Genomic DNA, 18,282 nt, shown 5'->3' on the forward strand with positions numbered 1-18,282 from the left:
CACTGTATCTGCAGGGTCCAATTGGCTTTGTCCCAGGCACGTCGCCTCAAGGCCTCTGTGGCCTTGCTCTTAATTGATTTTGAGAAGGCATTTGATACTGTTGCATGGCCCTTTTTTTGGGCGATGTTGCAGAGGACAAGCTTTGGGCTCTTATTCTGTAAACTGGCCATCATCCTTTATGCTAGGCCTACCAAACAGGTGTGGGTTAACGGTATCCTTTTGCCACCTTTACCGATCTGCCTAGGGACTTATGAGGAATTCCCCTTTTTCCCCTTCTTATTCGCAATAACGACTGAGCCACTAGCACATCTTATTGGATACGGGGTGTTGTTCATAGGGAGGAGGACTGGAGGAGCATAGAGTCTTAAATGTAAACTACCTCTTACTGTTCCTGGAGGTCCCAATATTGTCAACCCCCAGATGTTTTGGAGATTCTCCACCTTTACAGGGAGGCCTCTGGGCTTTGGATAAATGAATCCAAATCTTTACTGGTGACACTAGGGGAATGCCTTTTACCCTGGGATCCCACTGTGCCGTCTTTCCATTCCCCTGGTGCTAACGTGATGTCTTAACTTGCGGGCCTTTATGACCAGAAACCTGCAACGGTGGTGTAGACTACCCTTGAACCCCCTGGGGGGATTAGCATTGTTCAAAATGATGTGTCTCCTACATTTCGTGTATGTCCCCACGGGTGTGCCCTACCAGATTCCCAGGCAACGGTTCTACTCACTGACATCCAAGATCACCACCTTTATATGGGTGGGTGGTCGTCACCAGGTGGCCTTTGTTAATTCTGGGAAGGGATTGAGGGGCATCTTTCTCTGGTCCAGGAGCATCCAATTATCCTAAGCCCAGAGGGTTGCACTACTGAGCCTCCTGGAGTAGGTTTGTGGGCAGAGGATGCAGCGGTCCTTTTTTGAAGTCACCATGATGGTGGCCAGAAGAGACATTGCACGTCACCGGAAGTCTTCGGCCTTCACTTACTGGGGGAGTGGAGAAAGGATGTGCACTGGTGTGCTTGCCAGGAGCAAACCAGGAGGCACTAGGATGCCCACAGAAACATGATAAGATCTAGGGCAGGTGGTGGAACAATATGGGCTGGATGTGTAATCCCGATGTGCCTTATCGGATGTTACAGACATGTGGTATTATTTACCGGGTGTTTTATGCTTTTCACTCTGAAAACAATCAAATTTTGTTATTACGAAAATCCTGACTTTGTGTTTCTCTTTATCAAGCATTCTTATCAACCGTACCAGCTACCAGTATGGTTGATATGTGACTTCTAAACCTGGTAAACCTCACTGCTTTATGTCATATTTCGTGTACATGGATTTACAAGTGTGATTCATTCTCACTGTTTAATATGTGTATGATGTAAACACAGTGACGCCCTGCATTGAGATGAGTAGCGTGCTAAAAGAAATGTAAAAATAAATTAGCAAGCGCTATTTAATAGTTAAGGGTGTAATTACTCATAGAGACATATATATCTGATATCCTTACATTGCATGTGTACTTCTTAAACATACAGGAGTTGAACAAAGTCAATTAGTCAAAAACCTGCATCCAAAAAAAGTTTATCTTAGGATCTTGTGAAGTGATAACAAGATGAGTGCCTTTGTTTCTCTCCATTGCATTGGCACCTTAGGCCTCGTGCTTCCAGCCAGGATGAGACTCCAATAAAAGGAGGGCCTGATTACTTTTTTTAAATGAGCTGTTGGGCCCAGCTGAAACTAAAAATAAGAAACCCCTTAAAGGTTGATGCCCAAACGAAAATGAGACAACATGTGGGAGTAACTGAATGTATCCCAATATCTGCATATTACACTGTGACAAATTCAGCATACTTTGCTGGTGCCGGCCAGATCTGACTCAATAGGGTCCGGCTGGATCCCCCTCATTTCCTGCAGTGTACTGGCTGCTACATTTATTAAGTTGCAAAGGCTATGTCTACATGCCATGGATTTGCGTTAAGTGAGAGGAGAAGGAAAAGGAGTGTAGCACAGGGGGTGATAAATAGATTTATAAAATATGGGAAAAGAAAAATAATTGATGGAAAGGACTAAACGGTTTAAAGAGAAGGACTTTCTGTAGCAAGGGTTTGAGGGAAAGGGCACAAAAATGACCTGTAAGAAAGGGGGAAAAAGCTGATGGGGTGGAGACAGTGAAGGAGGAAGGATAGAATAGGAGAGGCATTGAGGTAAGGGTTGTTTTATGTAGTGAGTGAGTCCGACTGTCATAAGTTGTGCTTCGGCATGTTCTTCCCCTGAAAATATTTAGAAAAAAAGAGGGGCAAGGGACACATTTGTAAACCTAATTTTATTAAAGAATTTTGAGAGAATGCAAGAAGATGTATTAACCATTTCTGAATGTGTAGCCTTGTTTAACAGTTACTGTGGTGGGCAAATTGTACAGTGCCACAAGTAAGTTTTTTAATTATCTTACATACACACACAGTTGTCTGTGTACTGCATCTGGTTTGTGAACCTGAAAGATATTCATGCCATATTTATTATTTCCCATTGCCAGTGTGGTGTTAGACCTGTCAGATCTTGCCATGGTTTCCCCTTTCTTTTTGGCTTCTGACCTCCTGTTTTTGAAGTGCGAGTGCTCCCTGTCTAAATGGTATCAGTGATTGGTTTATCCATGTCTCAGGCCTGCCATTGCAAGGCCTGTGTGGGCAGTTTCACTGCCACTTGGCATTTAAAACTACTTGCCAAGCCTTAAACGCCCCTTTTTCTACAGATAAGTCACCCATAAGGTAGGCTCTAGGTAACCCATAGGGCAGGGTGCTATGTAAGTAAAAGGCAGGACATGTACTTATGTATTTTACATGTGCTTGTAGTGAAAAACTCACAAATTCATTTTCCACTACTGTGAGGCCTGCTCCTCTCAAAGACTAGCATTAGAACTGCCCTCATATACTTTAAAGTGGTAGATTCTGATCTGGAAGGAATAGCCCTGGCATGTTTAGTACTGGCAGAATAGAAAATCCTGCTCACTGGTCAAGTTGGATTTAATATTACCATTTTAGAAATGCCACTTTTAGAAACGTGGGCATTTCTCTGCACTTACTGCCATCTGTGCCTTACAGCCTGTCTCCAATCCATGTCTGGTCTGTGCTGGTTGATAGCTCCCCTTGTGCATTCCACCTAGACAGCCATAAATATAGGACACTCAATCACGTCTGCATTCATCTGCATACTGAATGGGTCTCCCTAAGCAGGAAGGGTGGAGGGGCTTTCTCTTACACTTCAAAGGCTAGTGGCCTGCCCTCACACAAAGGATTGATAACCCCCGACAGGGATCCTGGCAGACAGAACCGAGCTGGAAGACTGGTGTATTTCAAAACCCCTCTTTGAATTTTCCCCACTTCAAAGGCATTTTTGGGTATATAAACGGGGTCGCTGACCACACCAAATCAGATACTTCAGGATCTACACCTAAACTCTGTCAGAGGAAATAACTGGCTGCCCAAAGGACTCATGTGGACTGCTTTGCTGAGAAGGACTGCTACCCTGCTGTTTCCCCAGAAGTGCTCTCCAACGGCTTGGATTGAGGTTGCCTCCTGTTCTGAAGTCTCAGGGCCAACAAAGACTTCACCTACTAGCTTCTAGCTAGTTCACCAACTTCAGCGACTCCAGTACTGACTTCAGCGACTCTAGCACCCACACTGCTCCCTGATGCTGCACCGCTGCCTGCTCCGACCCCGTGGTCCTCGAAGAACGCAATGACCACCGCCTGCAATGCAAGTCTGATGTCGCTGTGAAATCAACACATCACGTCTTGACAGATTGGATCCATCTACCCCGCTGGGTCACAAGGAACCGACGCCACACCACGGATGCCGCACCAGCTCCCCCTTCAACCAGACGGAACCAATGCCTCACCTCCCCTACCTCGCAGCGTGGAACCGACGCCTCACCCCCCCGGACACCGTAAAAGACTGACGCCGCACTGGCTCCAGCGATGCATCTTCTCCATAACTCCATGCAACATGTTCTTTCTTTGTTTTCAGAAGGTACTGTGCCCGAGGGTTCGAGCAACTCCATGACCGGCGCCTGTGGCACGGACTATTGGGAACGACTCTGTTAATGACATAGTGATAGCCCCAGTTGGAGCTGTTGTGTTTCTAAGCATTTTAGTGGGATTTAATCTTTAAAAAATCATAACTTTGCATGTGTACATTGGACTTTCGTTGATTTGACCTTCTTTTATTCAGATAATTATTATCTATTTTTCTAAACCTGTATGGTGCATTTTTGTGGTGTTTTCACTGTGTTACTGTATGAGGTGTTGCACAAATACTTTACACATTGCCTTCTAAGTTAAGCCTGCCTGCTCTGTGCCAAACTACCAGAGAGTGAGCACAGGCTAATTTGGGTTGTGTTATGACTTACCCTGTCTAGGAATGTGGTCCCTACTTGAACAAGGGTGTATACCTCTGCCAACTAGAGACCCCATTTCTAACAACAGTGCACAAGTGTGTTCCCAGGGCCTGTAAATCAAATGCTATTAGTGGGCCTGCAGCACTGATTGTGCCACCCATATGAGTAGCTCTGTAAACATGTCTCAGACCTGCCGCTGCAGTGTCTGTGTGGGCAGTTTTAACTGCCAGGTTGCACCTACTTGCCAGGCCCAGACCTTCCCTTTTACTATATGTAAGTCACGTCTAGGGTAGGCCCAAAACAGGGCCAGGGGCAGGGTGCAGTGTATTTAAACGGAAGGGCATGTACTAGTGTGTTTTAGATGTCCTAATAGTGAAATACTGCTCAATTTGGGTTTCACTAATGCAAGGTATGTCTCTTCCATAGGTTAACCTGGGGATTGTTTTGAAATATCTTTTAAGTGTAATTTATCATTGGGAGCAGATGGAGTTATGGATTTTAGGGTCTCTGAACTCACAAGTTAAAAACCTCTTTTGGTGAAGTTGGTTTTTAAGTTGTAAGTTTGAAAATGCCACTTTTAGAAAGTGGGCATGTTCTTGCTTATCCATTCTGTGTCTCTGCCTGTCTGCTGAATACACATCTGGGTCAGGATGACAGTTGGGCTGTTTGTGATTTCACTCTAGACAGTCACACATAGAGGTTGAGGTGTGCCCTGCATATCCTGCTGGATCTTCCTGGGCTCGAGTGGTGGGAGGAGCTGACACTTGCACCAGAATAGGGTTGTGCCTGTCCTTACACAAAGCAGTCTCCAACACCCTGGAGTGTGTCTGGGGCCAGGGCAGGAAAGGCAGGGTCTTGTACACTAAAAAGACTTTCCTTTGAAGTTTGCCTACTTCAAAGGCCAAAACTAGTATAAGTACTGGGCCTCTGAGACCACAACTTCAGAACACTTCTGGGCTGAGGACATTCTGTCAGAAAGAAGAGGTAGATGCCACAGGAGGGGCTGCCATTCTGCCTGTTGCTTTTCTGTGCTGGACTGAGGACATTCTGCCAGGAAGAAAAGGTAGATGCAGCAGGAGGAACTGGCACTCTGCCTGTTGCTTTGCTGTGCTGGCCTGCTGCTTGCTGATTCTGTCCTGAGAGTGGAAGGACTGGACTTTGCTTTCTGCATCCTGCTTCCAAAGGTTCTCCAAGGGCTTGAACTGAGCTTGCCTCCTGTTAGAAGTCTCAGGGACATCAAAGTCTTTATCTGCCAGCACCTGGTCTCTCTGGCTTAGAGCCCTGACTTGCCAAGTGGTGCCAAATCCAGTTCCTGGGCCCCTGGGAGTGAGTTCTGGTGAAACCAAGACAAAACCAACTACATCGACTCCAGAGCGACTTCCGAACCAGTGCCGCTTTCTGACTCCACGCCGCCCTTTGCATTGGAGCCATGCTCTCCTCTGAGGCAACGATTGCGAATGACGCCACAGGCCCGACACGGCCGCAGCATCTCTGAGGTCCTGCCACAGCGTGAATCCTGAGTGCTGTGTCCAACACATCTAGGACACCCAACTCTCACTCCGCCGCAGCACCTGTGGCCCTGTGGTGTGATCGCGACACCGCAAAGTCGTCACCTTGTGCCTTGACCTGCTGGATTCCCACAACCACACCGCATCGTAAGGAACCGATGTCTCGCCACCAACACTGCATCACCTCCCCTGCAACCATAGGCAACCAATGCCTCACCTCCCCTGCCTTGCAGTAAGGCATTGACCTCTCACCTCCCCAGTAGCAGTAAGGAACCGACGCTACACCGGCTCTAGTGACGCCTCACCTCCCCGACTCTGAGCGACGTCTTTGTTTCCTCATCACTTATGTTGGCTTCAATGGGTGCCTCTCAGCATCCCTAGCCTTGTCCGGTTTTCCATATGGATTCTCCAGTGTGTATGCTTCTTTATTTAAACTGACAAATGCTTCAAGTCTGTTACTCCTTTTTTTGGCCAAGGAATATAACCAGCAAATAGCAAACAGGGGAAGGAGAACAGAGAATGTTTTGAAATATACTCCCTGAAAGCCAATCAACGTTTGTGTACCAGGCATTTGAGAATGTACGTTTGTATGTCTTCCTCCCTTCCTTGGGAGGTTTGTTGTAGATCTAGATTTTGCCAATAAGGTCCTAATCGTTTTATAATTAGTCTTCATGAGTCAGTATGAGAAGTGGCTTTGCGAATAGCTGCTCTACAGTATTTATGAACTATTACCAAAATTGCAGGTACTTGTTTGTTATTAAAATACAATGTGTAAGGTTTGGAGCAAACTTACATTTCTATAAAAATGCATTTCTCGTGCATTTTATCAATATACCTCCAACAACAATATCCCTTTAAACAACATGACTGTTATTAATATTGATTACGTGGCTCCATGCCTCAAATTAAGACTGGTATGAATTTACCTACAGTGTAGACCATGTACACAACACTTAACTACAGCTTTCGGCCTTTGTAAAAATAAGGTAGCATTGCTTACTTTAAACCCTGGGGTTGTGGTGGTGCAGGACAGTGAACATAGCTTGGACTTCAGCCACAGTAACAGATTTGTTCTGTGAAAGACCTCTTATTTGTCAGAGAATATTTGCAAACTTTTTCAGACCTACGAGATGCTAAAAAAGAAAAATGCTACATAATCAGCAGTGGCAATCAGTCACATAAATTATTCATTAAAGCCAAGTTAACTCATGCTATGCCTTTGAAATCACTTTTGTAAAAGAGGTTGCCTTTGATGAGGTTCCCTAGTTTTAGTGTTGGTAAATAAATGGTAGGCAAAATCACCTGCCATTATTACACTGTGTGCGTATCACAAAGGTATGTTGCCAGTGATTCCACGGAGGCAGAAAATAACATTTATGTCTTCACTTATAATAATGTAGATGAAGACTAAAACGGCCTACGAGAAATTGCACTCTCAGAAAAAATCTGAAATGTAGCTTGATTACACTGCAGTCCTACCAGAGGTGAGTAAGTTACTTAAGGCTCAAGTCACATTACTGGCTCTGGCTTCGCTCAAATCCTTTTGACCCTGTAGCCCAAAACTAGGTGAACTTTCCTGTGGCTGTTTCCTGCTACCCACGTTCAAACCTCGTGCTCCTAGAATTAGAAATCATTAACTTTAAAGATAAAAAGGGGCGAGAAAGCGATAACATTCTAGTTATTGAATTAGACAATGCTAAATCAAAAAACTGGGCTCAGTCCCTGCATCGCAGTCTGACCAAATTGTGTCACTGTAGGCAAATATTTTATTCCAACTTGCATCATTGTTTTATTATTGCATATTAGAACACCTTGTAATATGTGAGCTCAGAAAGTGTATTGTGTAAAAACCTCTTGTGTTTTATTTATTGTTGGAGTATAATTTTGCTCCATGTATAATGAGAATCTAGGTCACATATAAATTGCAACTGGCAACTAATACGGAAGGTTGATGAATGTTTCTTACTTCAAGTTTAAAAACATCACTTTTAATAAATGCTTGTTAATGCAGAAATGTAATCTAATGCACGAAGGCAGTATGCTTGTGCATGTTAAAGAAAGGCACTTTTTAAAAAATTTTGGTAGAGACATTATCTTATTTTCGTATGTTTGTTGCACGATTTACATACCAAACAATTTCATATCCTTGGTCGTTAGTGGACTTTTAGAGCCAAGCCAGACCCACGGCTCAGCCCTGTTTGCCACATAATGTGTTAGCTAGCCAATCTCTTTCTTCTAATTTAATATAAAATGCCTAGTCTGTGAATTATAGGTACCAAGACACAATTAGATGTGCGATGTCCTCACACACAAACACAAGCATGCCTGTATAAACACAAACACACACAAAATGCATACACCCACAAAGACAAAAAATACGGACAGGCACAAACATGTATGCCTGCACATACAAAACATACATCCGCAAACACATACAAGCACAGACTTGAACAAACACCCGCTTGCCTGCAAACACACACACACACACACACAAAACATATACAAGCACACGCTTACTCACACACATGTACGCAAGAACACATACAATCAAGGCTAAAAAAACCTCTTTACTTATCAGGAGCAGGAAGCCCTACACCTAACCTGAATTTGGCCGCAGGAAAGTGCACGTTCTAATGAAGTGATTGCTCTGCTGGTCTTCGACAAGCCATCCCAACCACCAAGCTCACAATTAGGCACCCGTCTCAGGAAAAGCAACCCCGACATAGGGCAACCGGCTCAATAAATGTCACTTATTTTTTTGCTCAACTTCAACATTCCCACCTCCCTTCCTTCCACGCACAACTACATTTAATAAGGTCCCAGAAGCAGCTGCTGTGTTGGCGTGGCATGCACCAGCATATTTGCAGGCTGAGAGAGCTGAAAAGATGAAGCATTCAGCTGTTCTATCGAGGGGGCACCCTGGAACCTGGATGTGTACCGCGGTAGCTGCGTGGCAACCAGGTTCATTACTGCTTCAGAGACTTATGGTTTCTTGGAATCCGAGGGAGCTGTGCCTAAGGTGCGTTGCCTTTTCCCTCAACCCCAGAGAGGGATGGAGTTAAGCTCCTGGGCCACTGGTTGCCCCATTCTGCTCCCTCGCCTTCCTCTCCTTAGCAAGTGTAACAACAATTCTTGAAGGATTGTGCATCCGGTTTAGGAGTATTATGAATACCCATCTCCTCTTTCCCATGAACTCCCAGACTTCTCACATTTCCCTTTTGCCGACAATGTATTTATTCAAGCTTTCCTGGATTCACTAGGTGTATATGCTTAAAGTCCACACCCTAAATGTTCAGAATCTTAATTCTCGTTAGAAGAAAAGTGACTCTACAATGGCTTCACAGACATAATGATATAGCTTTGCAACAGCACATGCACCTCAGAAAAATGGGGCAGGCTAAGAACTCTTGATGGTTCCATGTTCAATTTCACTCATCAGCCACAAACATTACAAAAGGTTTAGCAACCTTCCACAAGCCAAGGATTTCCTTCCAGTAAGAAAGCTAAAACTATGACAAAGGATGAGTGTAGGCCTGGTTTGCAGCTCACATTAGGTTATAGGTCCATAACAGTATTTCACATTTATGCTCCTAACGATAACAGAACAATTGTAGACCTTTCATTCCCTTAAAACCTGCCTTTGCAAAAAGACAACTGATTATAGGAGGCGCTATCAATACAACTCTAGACCCAACTCTAGTTTATTCCTTTATACATTTTCACTGTTGGAGACTCTCTCCATAATTATTAAAAGGGATTGAGGACCTGGAACTAACAAATATTTAGAGCCTTATTCACCCAATTGATAAGGGACAACATACTGTAAATGTATTTTCACCGTCTACTTGATGCTGAGACACTAAACATACTGATTGTAAGAAAGTGGCTCTATTTGACATGGTTACCCCCGAACTTATACTGAAAGTGCAATAGGTTCCTGCTAACCAGGTCCCCAGTGCCAGATCTCTTTACCTAAACTGTGTAATTGTTTCCCCAATTGGCAACTCCCTTACCACCCTCTGTAAATCCCTAGTAAATGGTACCCTTGGTTTCTAGGGCCTGAGGTGCTAGAAAGGACTGCAACACGAATTGTGCCACCCAAAGGGACCCCTCACCAAGCACATGGCAGGCTGCCTTTGTAGACTGCATGTTTTGGTGCAAACAAAAGTGAAAAAACGACATGGCACACAGCCTGTGTGCCATCTCCCCTAACACTGCATGCAATATATATCAGTCACCCCTACAGCAGGCCTTACAGCCCTAAGGCAGGGTGCATTATATTACATGTGATCTGCCCCTGCTATGTCTTTTTCAATTCTCAGACATAGTAAGTGGCCAGGGAAGCCATGTTAAATGCATGTACTGGACACTAGTCTATATGAGTTCCCCATCTACATGATGGCTTCACTGAAGATAGGGATGTTTGGTATCAAACATCTCGTATTGGTGAACCCACACTGATGCCAGTGTTGGATTTACCAATACATGCACCCAGAGGGCACATTAGAGGTTCTCCCTGAAAACCTACCAGGCTCTGGTTTGGTTGCTGATAGATTTCTGCCAGTCCGCCACCCGAGACACTGTTCTGGTCCCATAGAGTGATAGTCCTCTGCTTTCTGGAGGCCCAGAACAAAAGCCTGTCCGTCCGGAAGAGAGTGTAACACATCCTCTCACAAGATGACCTGCTGAGTAGCCTTCCTGAGGTGGAAAGCCTCCAAAGGCTGCTGCCTTTTAAATGTGAATCTGGCTACCCCTCACAGGAGAGGAAGCCACATAGGACACAGAAGAGCTTCAAAAGCAGAAGAGGAGAAAATAAGCAGCTGTCCTGGTGCAAACCCTGCCTGCATCCCTCATTGAATCTGTACCAAAGTTGACTCGTCCTGCAGCTGTGACTCCAGAAACCCAGAAGGACTGCCTGCCTTTTATAAAGACTCACAACCTTTTGTGAATAGTGGACCTGTTCTTCAGCAAACTCCAAAAAAAGTACTCTGAAGCCCCTAGAACCGCCAAAACCCGACACCTGAAGTCACCACTGCACCATTACCCAGACCTCCAGAGTCTGAATTCATTGTGATTTCACCCCTCCTGGACACCCTAACACACCTGCAGCCTCTACATGCAGCCCCCCTCTACCGCAACTGCTCAGGTAAAGAAAACCAGACACCTGAAGACACCTCCGTACCCGTCGCCCCTGAGCCGTGGAGATGAGGACCAAAGGTGCCTACCTGTGCCTGAACATTGTGAGGCCTAGACCCCACTGTTGGTTCACCCCAACTGGTCTCCTGGCCAGAGCCTGCAGCCTCTTTTTGCAGTGACTGATCTCCATTGAAAGGCATTGGGCACCGCACACTGTTTTGCACCCTGCATCTGGCTGCCCCCATGCCTCATGGTGCACTGCTGGTGCCTCCTTGGAAATTGCCCACTACTCACCTTAACTCCTGGAGATTAGTCTTATAAATCACTGTACTCTACCAGTTTGCAGAACTTGTTTTTCCTCCCATAGAATAATATTGCAGAACTCCGAAATTGCAGTCCACTTTTTAAAGTGAAAATAAATCCTGTTTAAACATGTAGTTACCTGAATGATTTTTCTCTGATGCCTAAACATATATAAAGATACTTACTATTTTTATAAATTGGTGTGGATCTCCTTTTTGAGTTGTGTGTCTCATTTATTCATTATTGTGTGTATTTGTGGATGTTTTGAACTCCTCTCTGTTAAGCCGAAGGCTGTTCAACCACCCTACCTCCAAAAAGAGCACTTTGGGGTTGCATAGCAAGCCCTGTCTTGTCATTAGCGACCTCCTGGGCCCTTTATCCGGTATTGACATATTACAAAAAGGGCCAGCTTCCTACACTGATGCACAGTGTACTTAATTCTGAGGTAAATGTATTTATGCACAGTTTACTTGATTTAAGACACTTAATGAAATGCAGTTCTAGCACAAATGCAGTAAGATTATCTCTAATCATGTTCAGGTGATTTTATGTATTTATTTATGCAGGTTTATGTAGTGCAAATGTGGCCATAAAGCGTCACAATGCTTCACAGAATAAACAGCAAGGTTACACCCGACAATAAGTCAGCCTAAGCAAACACAATGCGAACTATACATGAAAACTAAAAGTAACACAACAGAAAGAAAGCAGGAAAGGGAGCGAGTAATAAGATAAAATGCTAAATTGCAAATTATCATTCAAATGAAAAGTAGTTGGTGATCACTATTTAACTAGTCAATTAGGGAAAGTAGTCATCTCACATACCGACGTAAGGAGAAGAACATAGCCATGTGACAAAGTACAAGAAGGTGCATTAAAACAGAAAAAAAGGGAAAAGCAGTGATGTGGTGGGTAAGAGAAGCAAACAGGCGGGTGAAAAGAGGGAAGGTGTTAGGGAAGGCAAGGAAGAGCAAGTCAAAATAGGGAGTGGAAGAAAAAGAAAGGAGACAGCAAGAGAGGAAGTTATTGAAGTGCTTATCAAGACACACAACCTGCCCCTACAGGATATACCAGAAAGAAAGTCACTGAAGATACATTAAGTGTAAGTGAAATGTTGCTAATGAGACCTAGTGTGACACTGAAGTGCTGCTTACCAGTGGAGACATGATTGCACACACAGCTACTTTTATCAAGTTTGTGATAGAGATGACAGTTGATCTGAAGGCACAAATTTCTCAATTAAAAACCAGAGATTAAGCCTTCAATGCTTGAAGGTTTGTAAGGAGCAAACCACGGCCCTCCTATGTAGTAGGCAACTGTATTGGCAACTGTATTACATTAGGTGGAAAAAGCTGACAGGCTTTTAGCCTATAAAACATAAGTAACAGAATGTGGAATAATATAAAAACAGTTAGAAGAGGGGACTTTCACTTATCTTCGGATGAACTTTATCAGACGACTATTCAAATTTGTTCCAGGAGTTTGAATGTAGTTGTTAAAATGAAACAAAACACGTCGGAGGCCTAAAAGTCAAAAAATATGTTTAATGAAAAAATAGCAAAAGACACAGCACATATTAAGCTGACAATTGCAATTTCACTAACCAGAGCTCTTGCTCAAAAAGCTCGTTGGTGCATGTAATGTTAAAATGTATGCAATTCCAACTGTTCTTGTACATTTCTCTCTCAATACAAATCTACGGAGCATAAACACACGACAGAAGCTGTTACTTCAACAAAACTACCTAACGAGCAGGTGGCAGGGGCTTCTTATAAGAGAGAACGTGAGAAGACCTTGAATCAAAGATAAAGATACATAGGGGGTCATTCCAACCCTGGCGTGGATGACCATGGAAGCACCGCCAACAGGCTGGCGGTGCTTCCCTTGCCATTCTGACCGCGGCGGTAAAGTTACCGCCAGGAACAGGATGGCGGGAACGGGTGTTGTGGGGCCCCTGGGGGCCCCTGCACTGCCCATGCCAAAGGCATGGGCAGTGCAGGGGCCCCCTAATAGGGCCCCAGCATGATTTTCATTGTCTGCATAGCAGACAGTGAAAATCGCGACGGGTGCAACTGCACCCGTCGCACCCCTGCAACACCGCCGGCTCCATTCAGAGCCGGCTTCTATGTTGCAGGGCCTTTCCCGCTGGGCCGGCGGGTGCTGCTTTGGCGGGCGCCCGCTGGCCCAGCGGGAAAGCCAGAATGGCCTCCGCGGTCTTTTGACCGTGGAGCGGCCAAATGGCGGTGGCCGCATGGCGGGCGGCTAACGCCACCCGCCGCGGTCAGAATGACCGCCATAATCTTGCTGCTCAATTCATCTGTTTCTTAAAATAACACTTCTAGATTTCAATATTGAAAGTGAGACTACACTTTACTATGAGATGCAGGGATATAAGAGATGCAGGGAATGTGAATTACTTCAAATAATATTGCTTCTAGGCCTACAAGAATCATGAAACTTAGCAAGTGTTCTAAGGCTGATGAACACTTCAGGTTGATATAAAACGGACATTCTAATTTGATTAATAATTAATATAGCAGTGCACACTGTGATATACATGTGAAAGGAAGCTCTAAAATTTAAGGCAACAGGAATTTCTGGTAATATTTTCTTAGCACCCCTCTATTCTACCAAGAGGCAAAACCATTCACAAAAATGTAATCAAAATAATTCTCAAGTGTTCCTCCACTAGATGAGGTACTATATCTACTCTCAAATGTTCCTCCCATCCTCTCAATTTTATACTAATCTCCTCCATTGGATATTGTTTACTGTCTCCATGTATACAACATATGGTCACCATTTCTCTTTGCTGCCATTGATCCTTAGACAGTAAGTGAGCCTTGATCACCGATTAACTACATCCAGAATCAACTAATGCCCTAATAGGGATAATATTTAGGGACATCCTTTTGATATACTGGGGTATCTTCCCTCCTGTACAGAAAACCCTGCCTCTAGTCACTCCTATTTCCATAGGTTCGGGCTTGGGTACTTATCGGGATAGTTGTGTGCGATATGTCCCCATTCCGCACAGTGATAACACTGTGGGGTTTGATTGGGTTCTTTTTCTGTAAAACGCAAACCTGGACCACCTTCTGGGTTATGCGACAGACAAGATTTTGGTATGGGACTGACGCTTTTGGTTGTTATATGTGGTCCTTTAAGTGGGGTCACTCTAAAATCGGGAGCTCTATCATAAGCACATGCAAGCTCTAAAGCAGAGATTGCTGTGATGTTGGGGTGTTGCCTAATCCAGTTCCGTGTTTGTGTTGGTAGTGCTTCTAGAATCTGTTTCAATAGTATTATTTGTATAACTTCTTCCTTTGAAGTAACCATGGGATTCAACCATTTCAGTCCTAGATCTTGCACTCTATAGTAGAGGGCTCTAGGGTTTTCCATAGTAGTCCATTTGGTTTTTCAATAACATATACAATATTATTCAGTGTCAAACCCTGCCCATTCCAGGATAGCCTTCTTAATGTCCCCATATGGAGTTGCCCCTCCTAGATTTACCGGCCTGGTATGCAGCTTGTAGCGTACCAGTCAATAGGGGTGCCACATATTGTCCCCATCTGTCTTGAGGCTAGTTTGCTGATGTGGCAACCCACTTGAAGTTAGTAAAGAAGGCATCCGGGTCTTCCCCTTCCTGGAACTTCTGTAACACGGAACTAGGTACATTTGGGTGGACTCCGGTGGTAGCTATGGTATCGGTCAGTTTCTGTATCGCTGTATCGTGGACCAATTGATTGTTCGCTATAATGGTGGCTTGACTTTTGAGGGCCGTCTGTAACGTCTCCCTATCAGTTCCTGCTTCCCTTAACTGCTCTTCCCATACTAATTGTAGATGTCTTTGACCCTCAGCGAGCTGACTAATCATATCCTCCAAGGTAGGTTCCTCCTCCATGGTCCCTAATCGTATGTAAGAACAAAAACCACACTTCTGACACCAAAATGTTACAGGTTGTTCTAGGAAGGTATGTCACTAGGGAGGGTCCCGTCTTTCTTTTAATGTCATATGTGATGAATTAGACAGAGTCACATATATTTGCTCTATACAACCAAAACAAATTTATTTATGTTTCTCCAGAATCCCTATTAATGTCTCTCTCTAACAGTCCGTTGTATTCGTATTGTCCTTTCTTTTTCTGTTTGTTCTTTTTCCTTCTTTTTCCGCTTCTTCTTTATATATTTTCCAGTGAATCTCCCTTCTGCGTCTTCCAGGTGGTCCTCACGTTAAGGCCACCATCATAGAGCAGCTTGAGGAGAGAGAACAGAAGATATCGTGGCAGAAGGTAAGTGGTTTGTTCTGATAAAGTGTATATTTATTGCTATCTATAATGGGGGGGTCAAGTGAGGGTCTAGTGACTTTGGTGCTTCTTCAATAGGTATTTGTGCTATAAAAAAAAGTGCAGGTGTTCCCACAAAATATGCGTTGCAGTAAGCACTTCTTCCCCTTTTCTTGTTTTCCTTATATTTTTTTAGGACTCCTTTCTCTTCACCTCCTGTTACCGTCCCCCCTTCTTTTTCCCTTTCCTAAATAATCTGGTGGCAGAGCCTTGTATACGTTTATGTACCTGGGCTAGCCACGTCCCACCTGGGACATGCGGGCTGCAGGCTCAATCAGGCGCTTCTGAACTCCGTCTTCTCCGGCGTATTCCAACTTGTCTCCTTACTCTTCTTCTTCTAGGAGGCATTCCGTCCGCTCTTCACGTGCGTGCGAGTCGCCGGTTTGATCCTCGTCTTCCCAGGCACTATAGATCACTTCTAACTCTGTTTCTCGTCTCTTTTCTTTTCCGCGACCTTTCTTGGCGTCTTCCTTTTGTGCCTGGGCCCATGCGTCTTCTTCCGGGTTATCCTCTGTTTCGTGCAGACATCGGCACTCTATTTCCCTTGCTGTCCCCCTGGGGCACCGTTCTATTGGCCCCGGTTCCTCATCTGCTCCTTCAGGGTCCAATGCCCTGTTACACCCCCTTTCCATACTTCGGTGTTATGCATCTACAAGGTGGGTCTCCTGCTGCTGGACAATATTGGGTTGTATCGAGATAATGCTTTATAAAACAGCCCTCTTTTTACCTTGTTACCCAACCCATTAACATTCCATGTCACTATTGACAGCTGTATGGGATGCATCATGGCATTACTCCCCTCTCCAACCCTTCCATACTATTTAGCCCAAAGAGCGACCAAACCAAGGAGATTCTTATACTGTGGTGTAAAGTTAAACTAAACAAGCATTTGCAATGCAAGAGGTCTTGCATTTGAGTTACAGCTAGTGCATTGTAAAATCATAACTGGACTTTTCTTGCCACATAAATTGGTCAACCCTGCCTCATAATTTAATCTTTTCCTGCCATATAATTCCAGTGGCCCTGCATATAACTAGAGCACTTCAATTTACCTTTTTCCTTTATCTGCAGCCAAAAATGAAAACTTTGCCATTTAGAATCCTAATTTAAATCTGCCATTCTAATTCCAATAGAATACCACTTTCACTACCCCACCTACAGAGCTGCTAGCTGACTAATACAATTCCCCCAAAAAAGGCACAAGACAGCCACGGAAGAGTAACAAGAGAAATAACCAGAAGGGTCACCGAAACATATCAAGAGTGTTCAAACTGTCATAGTGTAATAAGGATGTTAAGTTGGTCTGATTTATGGTCATAATTGTATTAAGGAGAAATTATTAAAACATATACAATTTTCATATAAACCTTTATCAGAAATAAACTTTTGGCATTAGACTGTAGTGTCCCAAACAGCCCAGCACAATAACATACATATCATTTGTAAGAAACATGGTCATGTAACCATATTGTTAGCCCCAAGAGGGGGTAATTACATGAAAAAACATAGGCGAAAGTAATGCAGTGAAGCCGTTTACTTAGTCCCTAGAGAGCATTTTAGGGCTAGCAGATCTACTGCAATGATATTACAAACAAGGCCTTTAAAACAAAACTTTCCCCAGCTGTAAAACAAGAGTTGTAGTCATGAGAAAGTTTAAAAGACACTGAATGGTGAGAGGGATTATTATTTGGGTCCCCACTAACCTAGTGTGGGGACCCAGAGGTGGTGTAGACAGAAAGAGTGTTTTGAAGGTGGCCCCATTGTCCTAGGGCCACCACAGGCTGAGTTAGGAGCAAAAATGTTTTGTAAAACTAATGCCCTGCAAAGCATTATGGAGTGAGTTTGTGTGCTGCAAATATTATAATATTATAGTATGTTGATTGCAATTCTCAGAACAGGCCCTAGAGGACACCACAATAAAAACAGCATTTGAAGAAACTTTGTCATTTAAGCATACAGTCAGTCCTTAGAAACCATAACCACATGAAAATGAATGTGAGAAAGTAATGCAGTGTAGCTATATAATTGGACCCTAGAGGGCTGTGATGGGTCTCCTCGATCCGACCCACACTCCGCCCGGACTTGTGCTGACTCTGCCTTTGTTGCACCGGAAATGACCCTGGATGACTGTGCTACCATTGGTTGTATTTCGAGACCGCAGTACCTACCGGGATTTAAAAGTCGGCTTCCTCTGTCTTCGGACGAGCACGACGGGAATAGGAGCTGGGAGGCATCGGAGCTCGCGAACTTGGAGGAACAGACGATTGGAGAAACCACCGGGACCAGAACAGAAGCAGCCAATCCGTGGAGGAGCGGAGCGCCGCCCGAATCGGAATCAACGAGAACCCTGAGGACGGCAGCGGACCCAGGAAGCTGAACGGAAAAGCCGCCACGCTTCAGGAGAAGCGTGGCCTTTCCAGGTACTGGGAGCGGTACAAGGAGAAAGGGCGGGACGACGGCCAGAAAGGAAAAGAAAAGGGAATACGACACAGGGTGCACTACGAAGGAAGGGAAAACAAAGGGGGACGAGGCACGGGGAGCACTACGTAGGACTGGAAAACTAAAGTGGACTAGGCACGGGGAGCACTACGTACA

This window comes from Pleurodeles waltl, chromosome 11 (assembly GCF_031143425.1).
Source record: "Pleurodeles waltl isolate 20211129_DDA chromosome 11, aPleWal1.hap1.20221129, whole genome shotgun sequence".
Classification (NCBI taxonomy): Eukaryota; Metazoa; Chordata; class Amphibia; order Caudata; family Salamandridae; genus Pleurodeles; species Pleurodeles waltl.